The following is an 18,255-nucleotide window of genomic DNA, read 5'->3' on the forward strand; positions in this document are numbered from 1 at the left end:
AAGAAAACCATGTAGTATCTCTTGAACATATTGATTTTTTGATGGGTCCAGCCCCCTCTTTACTCTCAACAAACTTTATAAAATGGATTTAAATTAATGTAATGATTTTGGCAGTGATTAATTGGTGTGATTAGTTTAATCAATGGGCAATTACAATGATTTACATAGATATTTTTGGTCTTGGTCTTTATTGCTTGTACCGGCACCGTTGGATGATGGATATGTGTCCCTTCCTCGGTAAACACACTCCCCCCTTGGTTAATGTTTACAAACCCTATTCACTCGGTCATTTTTGCATTGTTCTGTGGTTGCTCGAGGGTCTTACTGTTTTTTATCCAGTGCAGTTTCTCTGTGTGAATGTGTCACTACTGTTGTTTTTGTTTGGCCCTGGCTTGGATACGTGCTCTGCTCCACTGTTTGGTAAGTATGCTCACTATTCTATGCCTGTTTTGTTCCTCTGTCTCCGTGCTTGATGAGCGTTGTCACTCTATGGAAAATTTGCTTGTCCTAAAGGCTTTCAGTTCCTCTGTATACATTTATCAGCAAGTTGTTCCGCATGTCTATTGGTGATTTCTCTTTTCCTTGGTTTCTTTCATTCAGTTTCTCTCAAAATTCATCAGTTATGTTGCTCTGTTGCATTTGCAGGTTGTGGTCTCGGGGTTTATAGCTTCGGCTCTTTCCACAACAATGAAGGTAAGTCCTTTTTCTATGCTATCATCAGCTCCTACTTTTTACTCTGTTAACTAACTCAGTTGCTCCTTTGTGAGCAAAGAAACCCTTTAGTGACCACAACCTCGAAACTCTGTTTCTTCACTGGTAAGTTCCAAAACCTAAACTCTTTGGTATTTTGTTCCTTGAGTTCTTACTTGTTCTCCATGTAGTTCTTACACTCTGTTCTGGTGAATGGTTGCAGGTGGGTTCGCTCTGGAGACCCTGGTTCCCTCTACGACACGTGCTGGCAAGACCCGGTAGGGTTGCTCCTTGATAACTTTGCTTATTTGGTTGCTTTTGTTGTCATTGGCTTAAGTGATGGCCTGGTTAGGTTTAGGCGTAGAGTCCTCTGTCTTTACTTTTTGTGTAGTGTTACTGTAGGCCTCAGGCTTGCGTTGTCACAGTTTATGGTTTGTGACTGTAGGGTTTACATGTTAGGGTTTTTCAACCCATTTCCTACTGTGAACTTGTTGAACTTGGACAACATTAAATTCCGTATGGACTGTAACTTATATTTGATAGAGATTGTATTATTTCTTTTTATGAATAAATGAAAAGGGTTCCGTTACTCAGGAAGTACCTGTGTTGATTCGCTCTATCCTTATTGTCTGGAACTTGTGTGTTATCAAAACTTCCTTTCGCTCATTTTGCTTTAATTTTTCTGGGACTCCAATATCCGTCCAGGTTTCTGTAGGTTCTCTGGCTTGACACTTTACGAAGTCTTGCTGTCTGTCGGCTTGTTAAGTTTATACAAATAGAAAAATACGTATGCGCTATAAAATGAAAATAAAAGGACTTTCTTTGATTGTGTTAGGCAACTCAAAATGAAATACTGTAAATGGACTACTATGGGATGTCAAATGTAAACTTCTGTGTGCTTAGAGATTTTTGTTATTTTCCTTTTCCAAAAATCGAACCTGTTACAATAAATTTTGTTGTCTTTTGAATGATTTTGGAAAACAGTTTTTCCTTAATGGCCGTTAGTTACATTTGATGGTTTTTCCAGTTTCTAAAAGTGTTTATTTTTCCTACGCTGTGATTTGTAAAAGATATCATAATAAATGAAAAATAGTTAACTACAACAGTTCATTTAACTCAACCTTTACCTTCCTAAATGCTACTTCACTAAGAAATTAAAATTAAAAAAATGAAATTAAAATGTTCACTTGAAATTTTCTCCTCAGTCCTCTCAGAGACCAAATGACCCTCTATAATGATGATCCCCTTCAGCTAGATGCTCCTGCATCAAGCTCCCGGGGTGATAAAAGTCATGGCTCCTCTCCATGAGCTCCTCCACAGAATAACCTGTTTCCTGTATCTGTGTTGCGTCGAGCCACGAACTATCCTCAATGGGATGGTTCTTCCACTTGACAAGGTGCCGCAGATACTCCTTTCTGCAAGTTCACTTGGCCACCTGTGTGTCGAGAAACTTCTCGATCTCATTGGGTTGAGCTGAAGGAATTTGCCTCATCCAAGAACCACCTTCAACCTGGGTGTCCCATTCTGGCCATACCACACTGTCATCTTTAGGGTTGGAAGTATATGGGAACAGGTCTACCATGTTGAAAATAGGTGATATGCCTATATCCAGTGGTAGTTGTATTTCATAAGCGTTGGCTGAGAATTTACGCAAAATTTTACAGGGGCCAATCTTCTTAAATTTCAGCTTATTATATGCGACCTTAGGAAATCGTTCTTTGCGTAAGTGTGCAAGGACTTCATCCCCCACATTAAATTGCACTTCTCGTCGCTTTAAATCTGCCTATTGTTTATATTTCTAGCTGTTTCCTACAATTTTGATTTCACCTGCTTGTGTAGATCATTCATTGCTTTTGCGAAATCTACCCCATCAGCGCTTCTCTTTTCTAATTTTCCAAGATCCTACAACTCATGTACTCCGTGAGGGTGCATTCCATATAGGATCTGAAATGGACTGTGCCCTGTGTCGTGGTTCAGTGAAGCGTTATAAGCGAATTCTACCTGAGGAAGCACATGATCCCATAACCGTGAATTTTCTCTAGTCAGGCTCCGTAGCAGGTTCCCCAAACTCCTATTCACCACTTATATTTGCTCGTCAGTCTATGGGTGATATGCAGAGCTGAAATTCAATTGTGTATCCAACTTCTTCCACAGGGTGCACCAATAGTGTCCTATGAATTTCACGTCCCTGTTAGAAACAATAGATCTGGGTAGGTCGTGCAATCTAACAATCTCAATGAAAAACAGGTGAGCTATGTGAGTGGAATCACTGATTTTTCTACAAGGGATGAAATGTGCCATTTTTGAAAACCTGTCTACCACCACCATCACCGAGTCATAACCTTGCTGCGTTCTTGGTAGACCCAAGACAAAGCCAATGCTAACTGAGTCCCATGGTCTACTTGGAACAGGCAGTGGTGTGTAAAGTCTTGTGTTTTGACTGTGTCCTTTCTCCAATTGGCAGACTTTACACCTACTCACATATCACTACACATCTCTTTGCATTTTTGGCCAGTAATAAAAGTGTCCGAGCTGATCTAAAGTTTTGTCTATGCCGGAATGTCTGGCTAGATCTCCACTGTGCTTCTCCCGAATGATATTTTCTCTCATCGAACAATCGGGAATGCATAACTGTTGCCCTTTAAACAATATTTTTTCCTGTAAATTATAGTCCAATCATGGACTATTGTTTCTCAGCAAGGGATTTTGACAGGCTTCATAAGCCTCTTTGAAATCCGTGTCAGTCTGATACAAGTCTTTCAAATGCTCAAAACCCAGCACTTGTATTGTACTTTCCTGCAAGATCAAGGCTCTTAAGCTCAACGCATCTGCCACCTTGTTGGCCTGCCCGCTGATGTGTTTCAACACAAAGGTGAAGCTCTACAAATATTTGACCCACTTGGCATGCCTGTGGTTCAGTTTATGCTATTGCATCACATATTGCAGTGCAGAATTATCAGAAAATAAAACAAACTCACTCCCCAGCAAATAGTGTCTCCAATGATTCAGTGCTTAGACAAAAACATAGAATTCCTTGTCATAGATGAATACTTCTGCCTACTCGCATTCAACTTCTTGCTGAAAAACACAACAGTTTTGTCTTCTTGGCTAAGTACGACTCCAATGGTTGTATCGTTTGCATCACAACAAACATGGAAAAGCTTATTAAAATATGGTAATCTCAAAATTGGTCTTTCTGTAATCTTCTTCTTCAAGAGCTGAAAGATTTTCTCTGCTACCTTAGTCCAACGAAAAGGCTGACTTGCCTTTTTTATAGTGTCCAAAATAGGTGCGCAGATTTCACTGTAATTTCTTATAAATTTGCGATAAAAACTTTCTAGCCAATGAAAACTACGTACCTCAAATAGGCTTTTCGGGGATGGCCATTTAATGATCACTACACTCTTCTCTGGGTCCATCTTCAACTCATTTTCTGCAATTACAAAGCCCAAATAAACCAGTTCTCTTTGTAGAAAAGTACATGTTTTCATATTTATCAGCAGCTTATTCTGCTACAATTTTTCCAGCACACTTTGAACATGTCGAAAGTGTTCCTCCTTAGTCTTGCTAAAAATTAATATGTCATCAAGATACACTATTACAAACTTTCCGATGAACTCTTTTAGCATTTCATTCATTAGTTGCATAAAGGTACTAGGGGTGTTACTTAAACCGAACGGCATGACTAACCATTCGTACAACCCTTCATTGGTCTTAAAGGTTGTCTTTCACTCATCTCCTTCCCTGATTCGAATCTGATGATAGCCACTCTTTAGATCAATCTTTGAGAAGTATGCTGCCCCACTCAGGCAGTCCATCATATCGTCCATCCGTGGTAGTGGAAATTTATACCTGATGGTGATCTTATTGATGGCCCTCGAATCCGTGCACATTCGCCATTCTCCTCCTTTCTTGATAGCGAGAATTGTTGGTACTGCGCAAGGGCTCAAACTCTCCCTTATCAACCCTTTATCTAGCAACTCTTACCCCTATTTTCTGATTTCCTCGTTATCTTTGGGGCTCATCTGATATGCTACCTTATTCAGTAGACTTGCTCCAGGTATAAATTCAATATGATGACTGATACTTCTCTTAGGAGGCAACTTGTCTGGTAAATCGTCAACTACAATATCACTGAATTCCTGCAGCATTTTCTGAATTTCTGCAGGCAAATCAAACATTTTTGTGTGCAACAGCACTATCTTTTCCCTCCTCACAACAACATAGTTCACTTCACTTTCTTCAATCTACTTCAAAAACTATTTTCCACCCATTAGTAATGCTTTTGTCCCGCTTGTTTCTGTTGTCTCCTCCTCCTTGATGGGCACAAGTGTGTGCTTGATCCCATCTTTGACAAACTTGTAGCAGTTTGTCTTCCCATCATGCACTACCTTCCAGTCATATTGCCATGGCCTTCCTAGTAGTATATGACACACGTCCATTGGCATAATATCACAAATAACCTTGTCTTTGTACCTGCCAATGTGGAACTCAACTTCACATTGTTCGTCAACCAACACTTGATGGCCTTTTTACAGCCATGACACCTTGTAAGGAGTGGGGTGCTTCAGCTGCTTCAAGCCCAACTTCTCTACCATCTTGATGGAAACTAGATTATCTGTACTCCCACTGTCGATGATCAACTAGCAGCATTTTTCGTGCGACTTTCAAACTGTCTAGAATAATGCTTTCCTTTGAGTTTGTTCAACTGTTTCTTTGGCTGGTTTCAACAACACTTTATTCAAAACTAAGGCTTCCCCTGTTTCTGGCACATTTTCTGCTTCTTGGGGCAGTGCCTCTGCTTCCTCTGGTTGTGCAACAAACGTTCCTCTCTGGCCAGCTTGTTCCACTTCAGGACATTCAAAATATCTATGCCCCCATTTGTGGCACTTGTAGCACTGATAGTTAGCTCCTCTACCTCAGCCACTCCCTCTTCCTTGCTGATATGGCCTACCACCTCTAGTGTTGTCTCCTTTTTTTGCTGTACCTGAAGCCTTGGAGTTGCTTCCCTCTTCACTATTACTAGAAGTTCGTCCTCTGCCATAATACTATCCTCTTCCTTTCCCATTTCCCCATCCTCTCCTGGCATTTTTCTTTCTGGTGATCTTCTCCTCTGCCTTCACGACACTCTAGTAGGCTTCCTCTATATTTTTCAGGGAAAGAATGCTGATTTCATCCAATATTTCCAGTCTCATACCATTTACATACCTTGTTTTTTTCTCTGGGGTGTCCTCTATGTAACCATCTCTTAAATTTACCTGGTAGAATTATTATGTATACTCTCTCACTGTCATCACTTTTTGCCTCCAATTCTGCACTTGCTGATGTAGTGCAGTCTGGTAATCCTTAGGCAAAAATTTGCCTTTCAGCTTGGCCACCATCCTTGGCCATTTCTTTATTAGCAACATCTTCATCCTTCTTCTTTCTGCTTAGACACTGTCCCACCACAGGGCTATGTGTCCTTTTGGCTTTGTTGCAGAGAACTTAACTCTCTGATCCTCACTAACCTCTTCACATTCAAAATACTTGTCCAATTCGCTGATCCAATCCAACAGAATTTCTATCGACAAGCTGCCATTGTAATTTGGGATCTCTGGCTTAGGCTTGCTACTAGCCAATAGGACCGACCTCAACAATCTCATCTCCAACCATTCTTCATCTGATCCATCTGTTGTAACTATGGCTTCTTCTTCACTGTCATCTCCTACCTCTGGATCCCTTCTCCTTCCTGCTTCAATTGCCTCCAAATGGGCAATAAGGATCCTTATTTCCTCTCTAAGTCCTTCATCTGCTGCTCTGCGCACACCTCTCCCACATCCTCGTCTTTCAACTTCCATGTCTATTCTGGCACTTTCAATTTCCTGCTCTATTACCACTTGATGGGTCCAGCCCCCTCTTTACTCTCAATAAACTTTATAAAATGGATTTAAATTAATGTAATGATTTCGGTGGTGATTAATTGTGTGATTAGTTTAATCAATGGGCGATTACAATTATTTACACAGATATTTTTGGTCCTGGTCTTTGTTGCTTGTATCGGCGTCGTTGGACGATGGACATGTGTCCCTTCCTCAATAAACACACTCCCGCCTTGGTTAATGTTCACAAACCCTATTCACTCGATCATTTGTGTGTTGTTCTGTGGTGGCTCGAGGGTCTTACTGTTTGTTCTCTGGTGCAGTTTCTCTGTGTGAATGTGTTGCTACTATTGTTTTTGTTTGACCTTGGCCTGGATATGTGCTCTGCTCCACCGGTTGGTAAGCATGCTCACTGTTCTATGCCTGTTTTGTTCCTCTGTCTCCATGCTTGATGAGCATTGTCACTCTACGGAAAATGTGCTTGTCCTGAAGGCTTTCAGTTCCTCTATATACATTTCTCAACTGGTTGTTCTGCCCGCCTATTGGTGATTTCTCTTTTCCTCGGTTTCTTTCATTCAGTTGCTCTTGAAATTCATCGGTTATGTTGCTCTTTTGTGTTTGCAGGTTGTGGCCTCGGGGGCTTATAGCTTCTGCTCTTTCCACAACAATGAAGGTAAGTCGTTGTTCTATGCTATCATCAGCTCCTACTTTTTACTCCGTTAACTAACTCAATTGCTCCTTTCTTAGCAGAGAAACCCTTTAGTGACCGTGACCTCGAAACTCTGTTTCTTTGCTGGTAAGTTCCAAACCCTAAAGTCTCCGGTATTTTGTTCCTTCAGTTCTTCCTTGTTCTCCACGTAGTTCTTACACTCTATTTTGGTGAATGGTTGTAGGTGTGTTCACTCTGGAGATGTTATTTCCCTCTACGACACATGCTGGCAAGACCCGGTAGGGTTTCTCTTTGATAACTTTTCTTATTTGGTTGCTTCTATTGTCATTGGCTTAAGTGATGGCCTGGTTAGGTTTAGGCGTAGAGTCCTCTGTCTTTACTTTCTGTGTAGTGTTACTGTATACCTTAGGCTTGCATTGTCACAGTTTATGGTTTGTGACTGTAGGGTTTACTTGTTAGGGTTTCTCAACCCGTTTTCTACTATGCACTTTTTGAACTTGGACAGCATTAAATTCTATATGAACTGTAACTTATATTTGACAAAGATTGTATTATTTCTTTTTATGAATAAATGAAAAGGGTTTCGTTACTCAGGAAGTACCTGTGTTGATTCTCTCTATGCTTGTTGTCTGCAACTTGTGTGTTATCAAAACTTCCTTTCACTCATTTTGCTTTAATTTTTCTAGGACTCCAATGTCCATCTGGGTTTCTGTAGGTTCTCCAGCTTGACACTTTACGAAGTCTTGCTGTTTGTCGACCTGTTAAGTTTATACAAATAGAAAAATGTGTATGCTCTGTAGAATGAAAATAAAAGGACTTTCTTTCACTATGTTAGGCAACTCAAAATGAAAGACTGTAAATGGACTGCTATGGGATGTCAAATGTAAAATTTTGTGTGCTCAGAGATTTCTGTTATTTTCCTTTTCCAAAAATCGAACATGTTACAATACATTCTTTTGTCTTTTGAATGATTTTGGAAGACAATTTTTCCTTAACTGTTGTTAGTTACATTTGATGGTTTTTCTAGTTTCAAAAACTATTTATTTTTCCTACGCTGTGATTTGTAAAAGATATCATAATAAATGAAAAACAATTAACTACAACAGTTCGTTTAACTCAACCTTTACCTTCCTAAATGCTACTTCACTAAGAAATTAAAATTAAAAAAAAAAAAAAAAATAAAATGTTCACTTGAAATTTTCTCCGCAGTCCTCTCAGAGACCAAATGACCCTTTTTCAGGATGATGCCCTTCAGCTAGATGCTCCTGCATCAGGCTTTTGGGGTAATAAAAATTCATAGCTCCATTCCATGAGCTCCTCCATAGAATAACCTGCTTCCTGTATCTGTGCCGCGTCGAGCCACGAACTGCCCTCAATGGGATGGTTCTTCCACTTGACAAGGTACCGCAGATACTCCTTTCTGTGAGTTCACTTGGCCACCTTTGTGTTGAGAATCTTCTCAATCTCATGGGGTTGAGCCGAAGGCATTTGCCTAATCCAAGAACCGCCTTCAACCTGGGTGTCCCGTTCTGGCCGTACCACACTGTCATATTCAGGGTTGGCAGTATATGGGAACAAGTCTGCCACGTTGAAAATAGGAAATATGCCTATATCCGGTGGTAGATGTATTTCATAAGCGTTGGCTGAGAATTTACACAAAATTTTATAGGGGCCAATCTTCTTAAATTTTAGCTTATTATATGTGCCCTTAGGAAACCGTTCTTTACGTAAGTGTGCAAGGACTTCATCCCCCACATTAAACTGCACTTCTCGTTGCTTTAAATCTAACTACTGTTTATATTTCTGACTGTTATCTTACAACTTTGATTTCACCTGCTCGTGTAGATCACTCATTGCTTTGGCGAAATCTTCCCTATCAATACTTCTCTTTTCCAATTTTCCAGATCCTGCAACTCATGTACTCCACGAGGGTGCATGCCATATAGGATCTGAAATGGACTGTACCCTGTGCTGTGGTTCAGTGAATTGTTATAAGAAAATTCTAGCTAAGCACGTACACGATCCCATAACCGTGAATTTTCTCCAGTCATGCTCCATAGCAGGTTCCCCAAACTCTTGTTCACCACTCCCGTCTGCCCGTCAGTCTGCGGGTGATATGCGGAATTGAAATTCAATTATGTATCCAACTTCTTCCACAGGGTGCGCCAAAAGTGTCCTGTGAATTTCACGTCCTTGTCAAAAACAATAGATCTGGGTAGGCCATGTAATCTGACAATCTCAGTGAAAAACAGGTGAGCTACATGAGTGGCATCACTAGTTTTTCTACAAGGGATGAAATGTGCCATTTTTGAAAACCTGTCTACCACCACCATCACCGAGTCGTAACCTCGTTGTGTTCTTGGTAGACCCAAGACAAAGTCAATGCTGACTGAGTCCCATTATCTACTTGGAATAGGCAGTGGTGTGTAAAGTCTTGTGTTTTGACTGTGTCCTTTCGCCAATTGGCAGACTTTACACCTACTCACATATCACTGCACATCCCTTCACATTTTTGGCCAATAATAAAAGTGTCAGAGCTGATCTAAAGTTTTGTCTATGCTGGAATGTCCGGCTAAACCTCCACTATGCTTCTCCCGAATGATATTTTCTCTCATTGAAGAATCGGGAATGCATAATTGTCCCCCTTTAAACAATAGTTTCTCCTGTAAATTATAGTCCAACAATGGACTATTGTTTCTTAGCAAGGGATTTTGACAGGCTTCATAAGCCTCTTTGAAATCCATGTCAATCTAATACAAGTCTTTCAAATGCTTAAAGCCCAGCACTTGCATCGTACTTTACTGCAAGAGAAAGGCTCTTCTGCTCAACGCATCTGCCACCTTGTTAGCCTGCCCGCTGCTATGTTTCAACACAAAGGTGAAACTCTGCAAATATTTTACCCACTTGGCATGCTTGTGGTTCAGTTTATGCAATTGCATCACATATTGCAATGCAGAATTATCAGAAAATTAAACAAACTCACACCCTAGCAGATAGTGTCTCCAATGCTTCAGTGCTTGGACGATAGCATAGAATTCCTTGTCATAGGATGAATACTTCTGCCTTCTCTCATTCAACTTCTCACTGAAAAACACAACAATTTTGTCTTCTTGGCTAAGTACAACTCCAATGTTTGTACCGCTTGCATCACAGTGAACATGGAAAAGCTTATTAAAATCTGGCAATCTCAGAATTAGTCTTTCTGTAATCTCCTTCTTCAAGAGATGAAATATTTTCTCTGCTACCTTAGTCCAACGAAAAGGCTGACTTGCCTTTTTTATAGTGTCCAAAATAGGTGCAAAAATTTCACTGAAATTTCTTATAAATTTGCGATAAAAACTTTCCAGCCCATGAAAACTACGTACCTCAAATAGGCTTTTTGGGGATGGCCATTTAATGATCACTACAATCTTCTCTGGGTCCATCTTCAACTCATTTCCTGCAATTACAAAGCCCAAATAAACCAGTTCTCTTTGTATAAAAGTACACTTTTTCAAATTTATCAGCAGCTTATTCTGTTGCAATTTTCCAGCACATTTCGAACATGTCGAAAGTGTTCCTCCTTGGTCTTGCTGAAAATTAATATGTCATCAAGATACACTATTACAAACTTTCCGATGAAATCTTTCAACATTTCGTTCATTAGTCGCATAAAGGTAATAGGGGTGTTTCTTAAACCGAACGGCATGACTAGCCACTCGTACAGCCCTTCATTGGTCTTGAAGGTTGTCTTCCACTCATCTCCTTCCCTAATTCGAATCTGATGATAGCCACTCTTTAGATCAATCTTCGAGAAGTATGCTGCCCCGCTCAGGCAGTCCATCATATCGTCCATTCGTGGTAGTGGAAATCTATACCTGATGGTGATCTTATTGATGGCCCTCGAATCCGTGCACATTCGCCATTCTCCTCCTTTCTTGGGAGCAAGAACTGTTGGTACTACGCAAGGGCTCAAACTCTCCCTTATCAACCCTTTATCTAGCAACTCCTGCACCTATTTTCTGATTTCCTCATTATCTTTGGGGCTCATCCGATATGCTGCCTTATTCAGTAGACTTGCTCCAGGTATAAAGTCAATATGATGACTGATACTCCTCTTAGGAGGCAACTTGTCTCGTAAATCGTCAACTACAAAATCATTGAATTCCTGCAGCATTTTCGGAATTCTACAAGCAAATCAAACATTTTTATGTGCAACAGCACTGTCTTTTCCATCCTCACAACAGCATAGCTCACTTCACTTTCTTCAAACTTCTTCAAAAACTGTTTTCCACCCATTAGTAATGCTTTCGTCCCACTTGTTTCTGTTGTCTCCTCCTCCTTGATGAGCACAAGTGTGTGCTTGATCCCATCTTTAATAAACTTGTAGCAGTTTGTCTTCCCATCATGCACTACCTTCCGGTCATACTGCCATGGCCTTCCTAGCATTATATGACACACGTCCATTGGCATAATATCACAAATAACCTTGTCTTTGTACCTGCCAATGTGGAACTCAACTTCACATTGTTCGTCAACCAACAGCTGATGGCCTTTCTATAGCCACGACACCTTGTAAGGAGTGGGGTGCTTCAGCCGCTTCAAACCCAACTTCTCTACCATCTCGGTGGCAACTAGATTATCTGTACTCCCACTGTCGATGATCAACTTGCAGCATTTTCCATGTGACTTGCAAACTGTCCAGAATAATGCTTTCCTTTGAGTTTGTTCAGTTGTTTCTTTGGCTGGTTTCAACAACACTTTATTCAAAACTAAGGCTTCCCCTGTTTCTGGCACATTTTCCGCTTCTTGGGGCGGTGCCTCTATTTCCTCTAGCTATGCAACAAACTTTCCTCTCTAGCCATCTTTTTCCGCTTCAGGACATTCAAAAGATCTGTGCCCCTATTTGTGGCACCTGTAGCACTGATAGTTAGCTCCTCTACCTTGGCCACTCCCTCTTCCTCGCTAATATGGCCTGCCACCTCTAGTGTTGTCTCCTTTTTTTGTTGTTCATGAAGCCTTGGAGTTGTTGCCCTCTTCACTATTACTAGCAATTCATCCTCTACCATAGGACTGTCTTCTTCCTTTGTCGGTTCCCCATCCTCTCCTAGCATTTTTTTTTTTGGTAATCTTCTCCTCTGCCTTCACGGCACTCTAGTAGGCTTCCTCTATATTTTTCAGGGAAAGAATGTTGATTTCATCCAATATTTCCAATCTCAGACCATTTACATACCTTGTTGTTTTCTCCGAGGTGTCCTCTGTGTAACCAGCTCTTAAATTTACCTGGTAGAATTCTTCTGTATACTCTCTCACTGTCATCCCTTTTTGCCTCAAATTCTGAACGTGCTGATGCAGTGCAATCTGGAAATCCTTAGGCAGAAATCTTCCTTTTAGCTTGGCCACCATCCTTGGCCATTTCTTTATTGGAAACTTACTCATCCTTCTTCTTTCCGCTTGGACACTGTCCCACCACAGGGCTGCATGTCCTTTCAACTTTGTTGCAGCGAACTTAACTCTCTGATCCTCACTGACCTCTTCACATTCAAAATACTTGTCCAATTCGTTGATCCAGTCCAACAGAACTTCTATGGACAAGTTGCCATCGTAATTTGGGATCTCTGGCTTAGGCTTGCTTCTAGCCAATAGGACTGATCTCAACAATCTCATCTTCGGCCCTCCTTCATCCAATCCATCTATTGTAACTATGGATTCTTCTTTGCTATCGTCTCCTACCTTTGGATCCCTTCTCCTTCCTGCTTCAACTGCCTCCAAATGGGCAGTAAGGATCCTTATTTCCTCTCTCAGTCTTTCTTCTACTGCTCTGCACACACCTCTCCCACATCCTCATCTTCGAACTTCCATATCTATCCTGGCACTTTCAATTTCCTGCTCTGATACCACTTTATGGGTCTAGCCCCCTCTTTACTCTCAACAAACTTTATAAAATGGATTTAAATTAATGTAATGATTTCGGCGGTGATTAATTGTGTGATTAGTTTAATCAATGGGCAATTACAATGATTTACACAGATATTTTTGGTCCTGGTCTTTATTGCTTGTACCGGCGTCGTTGGATGATGGACATGTGTCCCTTCCTTGGTAAACACACTCCTACCTTGGTTAATGTTCACAAACCCTATCCACTCGCTCATTTTTTCGTTGTTCTGTGGTGACTCGAGGGTCTTACTGTTTGTTCTCCGATGCGGTTTCTCTGTGTGAAAGTGTTGCTACTATTGTTTTTGTTCGTCCTTGGTCTGGATACGTGCTCTTCTCCACCGATTGGTAAGTATGATCACAATTCTATGCCTGTTTTGTTCCTCTGTCTTCACGCTTGATTAGCATTGTCACTCTGCAGAAAATGTGCTTGTCCTGAAGGCTTTCAGTTCCTCTGTATACATTTCTCAGCTGGTTGTTTTTCCTATCTGTTGGTGATTTCTCTTTTCCTTGGTTTCTTTCATTCAGTTGCTCTCGAAATTCATTGGTTATGCTGCTATGTTTCATTTTCAAGTTGTGGTCTTGGGGATTTATAGCTTCGGCTCTTTCCACAACAACGAAGGTAAGTCATTGTTCTATGCTATCATCAGCTCCTACTTTTTACTCCGTTAACTGACTCAGTTGCTCCTTTGTGAGCAGAGAAACCCTTTGGTGACCGCGACCTCAAAACTTTGTTTCTTCACTGGTAAGTTCCAAACCCTAAACTCTCTGGTATTTTGTTCCTTCAGTTCTTTCTTGTTCTCCATGTAGTTCTTGCACTCTATTCTAATGAATGGTTGCAGGTGGGTTCGCTCTGGAGACCCTGGTTGCCTTTATGATGCGTGGTGGCAAGACCCAGTAGGGTCGCTCCTTGATAACTTTGCCTATTTGGTTGCTTCTGTTGTCATTGGCTTAAGTGATGGCCTGGTTAGGTTTAGGCATAGAGTCCTCTGTCTTTACTTTCTATGTAGTGTTACTGTAGGCCTCAGGCTTGCATTGTCACAATTTATGGTTTGTGACTGTAGGGTTTACATGTTAGGGTTTTTCAACCCATTTTCTACTATGCACTTGTTGAACTTTGACAGCATGAAATTTCGTATGGACTATAACTTATATTTGACAAAGATTGTATTATTTCTTTTTATGAATAAATGAAAAGGGTTCCATTACTCAGGAAGTACCTGTGTTGATTTTCTCTATCCTTGTTGTCTAGAACTTGTGTGTTATCAAAACTTCCTTTCACTCGTTTTGCTTTAATTTTTCTGGGACTCCAATATCCGACCAGGTTTCCGTAGGTTCTCCAGCTTGACACTTTACGAAGTCTTGATGTCTGTCGGCATGTTAAGTTCATACAAATAGAAAAATATGTATGCTCTGTAGAATGAAATAAAAGGACTTTCTTTCACTGTGTTAGGCAACTCAAAATGAAAGACTGTAAATGTACTGCTATGGGATGTCAAATGTAAACTTTTGTGTGCTCAGAGATTTGATTTATTTTCCTTTTCCAAAAATCGAACCTATTACAATACATTTTGTTGTCTTTTGAATGATTTTGGAAAACAGTTTTCCCTTAACTGTTGTTAGTTACATTTGATGGTTTTTCCAATTTCTAAAACTGTTTATTTTTCCTACGTTGTGATTTGTAAAAGATATCATAATAAATGAAAAAAAATTAACTACAACAGTTCGTTTAACTCAACCTTTACCTTCCTAAATGCTACTTCACTAAGAAATTAAAATAAAAAAAAAAATGAAATTAAAATGTTCACTTGAAATTTTCTCCTCAGTCCTCTCAAAGACCAAATGACCCTCTATCATGATGATCCCCTTCAGCTAGATGCTTCTGCATCATTTTTCTATACCATGGGCTTATATTGATGGCGCAACACAAGCACAAGGATGTGGAGGGGGAATTTTACTCTGCCTATTTGAATTTCACCATTTCAAAATACAAATTGGGTTAGGAGTGGGAACCAACAACTTTGCTAAAGTGATCTCCCTAAGACATCTTTTGCATTTTGCACTGGCTCATTCATGCAATCATTTACATATATTTGGTGATTCTAAAATCACTATCAATTGGTTCAATAACACAAATGCATGCCATATGCATTTTCTCGGGAACATATTGGATGAAATTCAAATTTTAAAAACACATTTTAATTTTGTTACATGTCAACATATTTACAGGAACGTAACCTGGCTACTGACAAATTATCCAAGGAGGTTATGGCACATCCTAGAGGCCTATGGTTGATACTGGAAGAGATTGGAGATGAACAATATCAATACTATCACTGACCCTACATTGATAGGGCATATCCAAGGGCTGACAAGCCCTAAGTTTTTTTTCTTTTTATCAACAATTTATAACACAACTACTTGACGATGTTATGTATATATTTACTTTTCTGTTTAAAGACTTATCAATATACCCTGCATGGTCATATATGATCAGAACTATTACTATTTTGAAATGGCTTCAGTCATATGATTTTTGATTACTATTGGAAGGCTACGACCACCAGACTCCATATGCCACTGGCATCTACTACATGTAATTTTTCAAATTAATGGAAAGTTACCATTTTTCCTCGAAAAATAAATAAATAAATAAATAATAATAATAAAGAGTTATAATGTGACTATATGGAAAAATGGTGAATTTAAGAAATAAAAAAGAAAATTTGGGTTTTTCACAAGGTGATGAGGTGTTCTTTATAAGGGGAAAATTAAAATGGTAAGGGGAAAAGGAAAAGGGGACGAGTGGGAAAATTATTAGATAAACAAGTGGAACATTCTAAAGAGACTCTAAATTATTGGGTTTTCTCTCATTTGTCAAGACATGAATGTATTTATGCAACTCATGTGTTCTCTTGAGCCTATTATGACAACTATGTTGTAAGGTCAACATAAACGTTTTGACTTGGTCAAAAATAAAATAAGATAAAATAAATTAAAAAGAGGTGCACAAATATCAATAATTAAAATTATAAAAATAAAATAAAATTAATAACTATGCCTAGAGGCTTTTTGCAACTTGTACGGTAGAGATGTTGTAACATAATGTAATATCCTATAAATAAAAATTAAATTCAATAAACATATTAATGTTATATGAACTAAACATTGTAACTCAGTGTGTGTGTGTGTATATATATATATATATAATAAAAATAATAATAATAATGACAGATAAAATTAATAACTATGCCTAGAGGCTTTTTGCATCTTGTATGGTAGAGATGTTGTAACATAATGTAATATCCTATAAATAAAAATTAAATTCAATAAACATATTAATGTTATATGAACTAAACATTGTAACTCAGTGTGTGTGTATATATATAATAAAAATAATAATAATAATGACAGATGGTATTGACCTATAGTATTCATGTGGAATATATCCTTTCTAAAGGGGGAAATTAAACCATCTTAGATTCATTTTAACTTTGGATCCACCAAGCCTGAGAGGAATCAAATCTCTTGAGGTGCATACATCTTTTAGACTGAAAAGAAATTTGAACCCCCTTGGCCCTTGGTTGTGCGGAGAGGCACTCTCCAACTCATTATGGTAGAGATATTTTACTGTGATGTTTAAAATTTTGACTAATTCAAATTAGATAAACATAGATAAATTAAATTAAAATATTAATATAATGCAATGTGAATATTTTAACTCGTCAAATTAATACAAAAGAAATAATAAAATATAAAAAATACCTTATAAAAAATAAATAATATAAAAAAAGATATTTCACTGTGATGTTTAAAATTTTGACTAATTCAAATTAGATAAAAATAGATAAATTAAATTAAATTAAATTAAAATATTAATGTAATGCAATGTGAATATTTTAACTCGTCAAATTAATACAAAATAAATAATATAAAATATAAAAAAAATAAAAATACCTTATAAAAATTAAATAATAATAAAAAAATGCCCCCTGGTATTGACCCATGGTATTAAAAACCCATGGTATTGACTCATGGTATGCATGTGGAATATGGCCTATTTAAAGGAAAAATTAAGCCAACCTAGATCCATCTTAACTTCAGATCTACCATGCCTTGAAAGGGATCAAATCTCTTGACATGCAAATATTTTTTAGAGTGTAAAAGAGTTTTGATCCCTCTCCATTCTTAGTAGATCTGGAATTAATATGGATTTAGGCTAGTAGATCTAGAGTTATGGATGTAGACTAGTTATAATTTTAACTGTAAAACAATAAAGTTATATTAGATTGTAAAATTACCATGGTTTACAAGTTCATAGTATTGCATAGTGTGTAGTACTTGTTCATGGTATTTTGAATGATGAATCATATAAAAAGGCTTGAGAAATCCAATATGGAAAGCCAGAGTACAAGGTTAGATCCATCTTAATCTTAACTCCATACATGATCTTTCATGTGCATTCTGATTCAAGATGTATCTATATTAGTTTAAGGGAAGAATGTTTCTCTTAAGAAGGTTAGAAAGAGATTCTCTGGCATTCTGCAATTTGCAGAGGAAAGAAAAAAGAAACAAGAGATTATCATAAAAGTTTAACTACATAGAAATTATATTCTTTGATATATTTTGGTAAATAAAGATTATCATTTCTTAATAGTATTATAGTCTTAAGTAATCCACAAGTTAATATCATATTAGGTGAGATGAAATAATATTTTCTATTGATATTTTCTATTTAAATAGTGTTTCTATAATATAAAGTTTTCTAAATTTAGACTAATATTAAATAACAAGTTATATTATTTAATTTTCTTCCCCTCATGTCTTTGTCTTTTTAATATTTAATTGATATATTTTGTTAATTTATTTTAAATTCAAAATCATAAGATACACCGTTATTACGGATAGTTATACATAGTTATTACCCTAGTTATAAGATGCAAATCATAAAATAAAGGTTCGTTTAAAACTACATTTTAAAAGTTATTTCTTTGATATGTTTTTAGTATATAATGATTATCCTTTTTAATGGAATTAATAATAAAAAATTTAATGGAATTAATAATAAAATTTGGTAATTTCAAGGTTGGCCTTTCACGCTCTCATGATATTTATAGTACTTTG

This window comes from Pinus tabuliformis, chromosome 7 (assembly GCF_031772625.1).
Source record: "Pinus tabuliformis cultivar Carrire ecotype Pingquan chromosome 7, CPIR1, whole genome shotgun sequence".
NCBI classification, from domain to species: Eukaryota; Viridiplantae; Streptophyta; class Pinopsida; order Pinales; family Pinaceae; genus Pinus; species Pinus tabuliformis.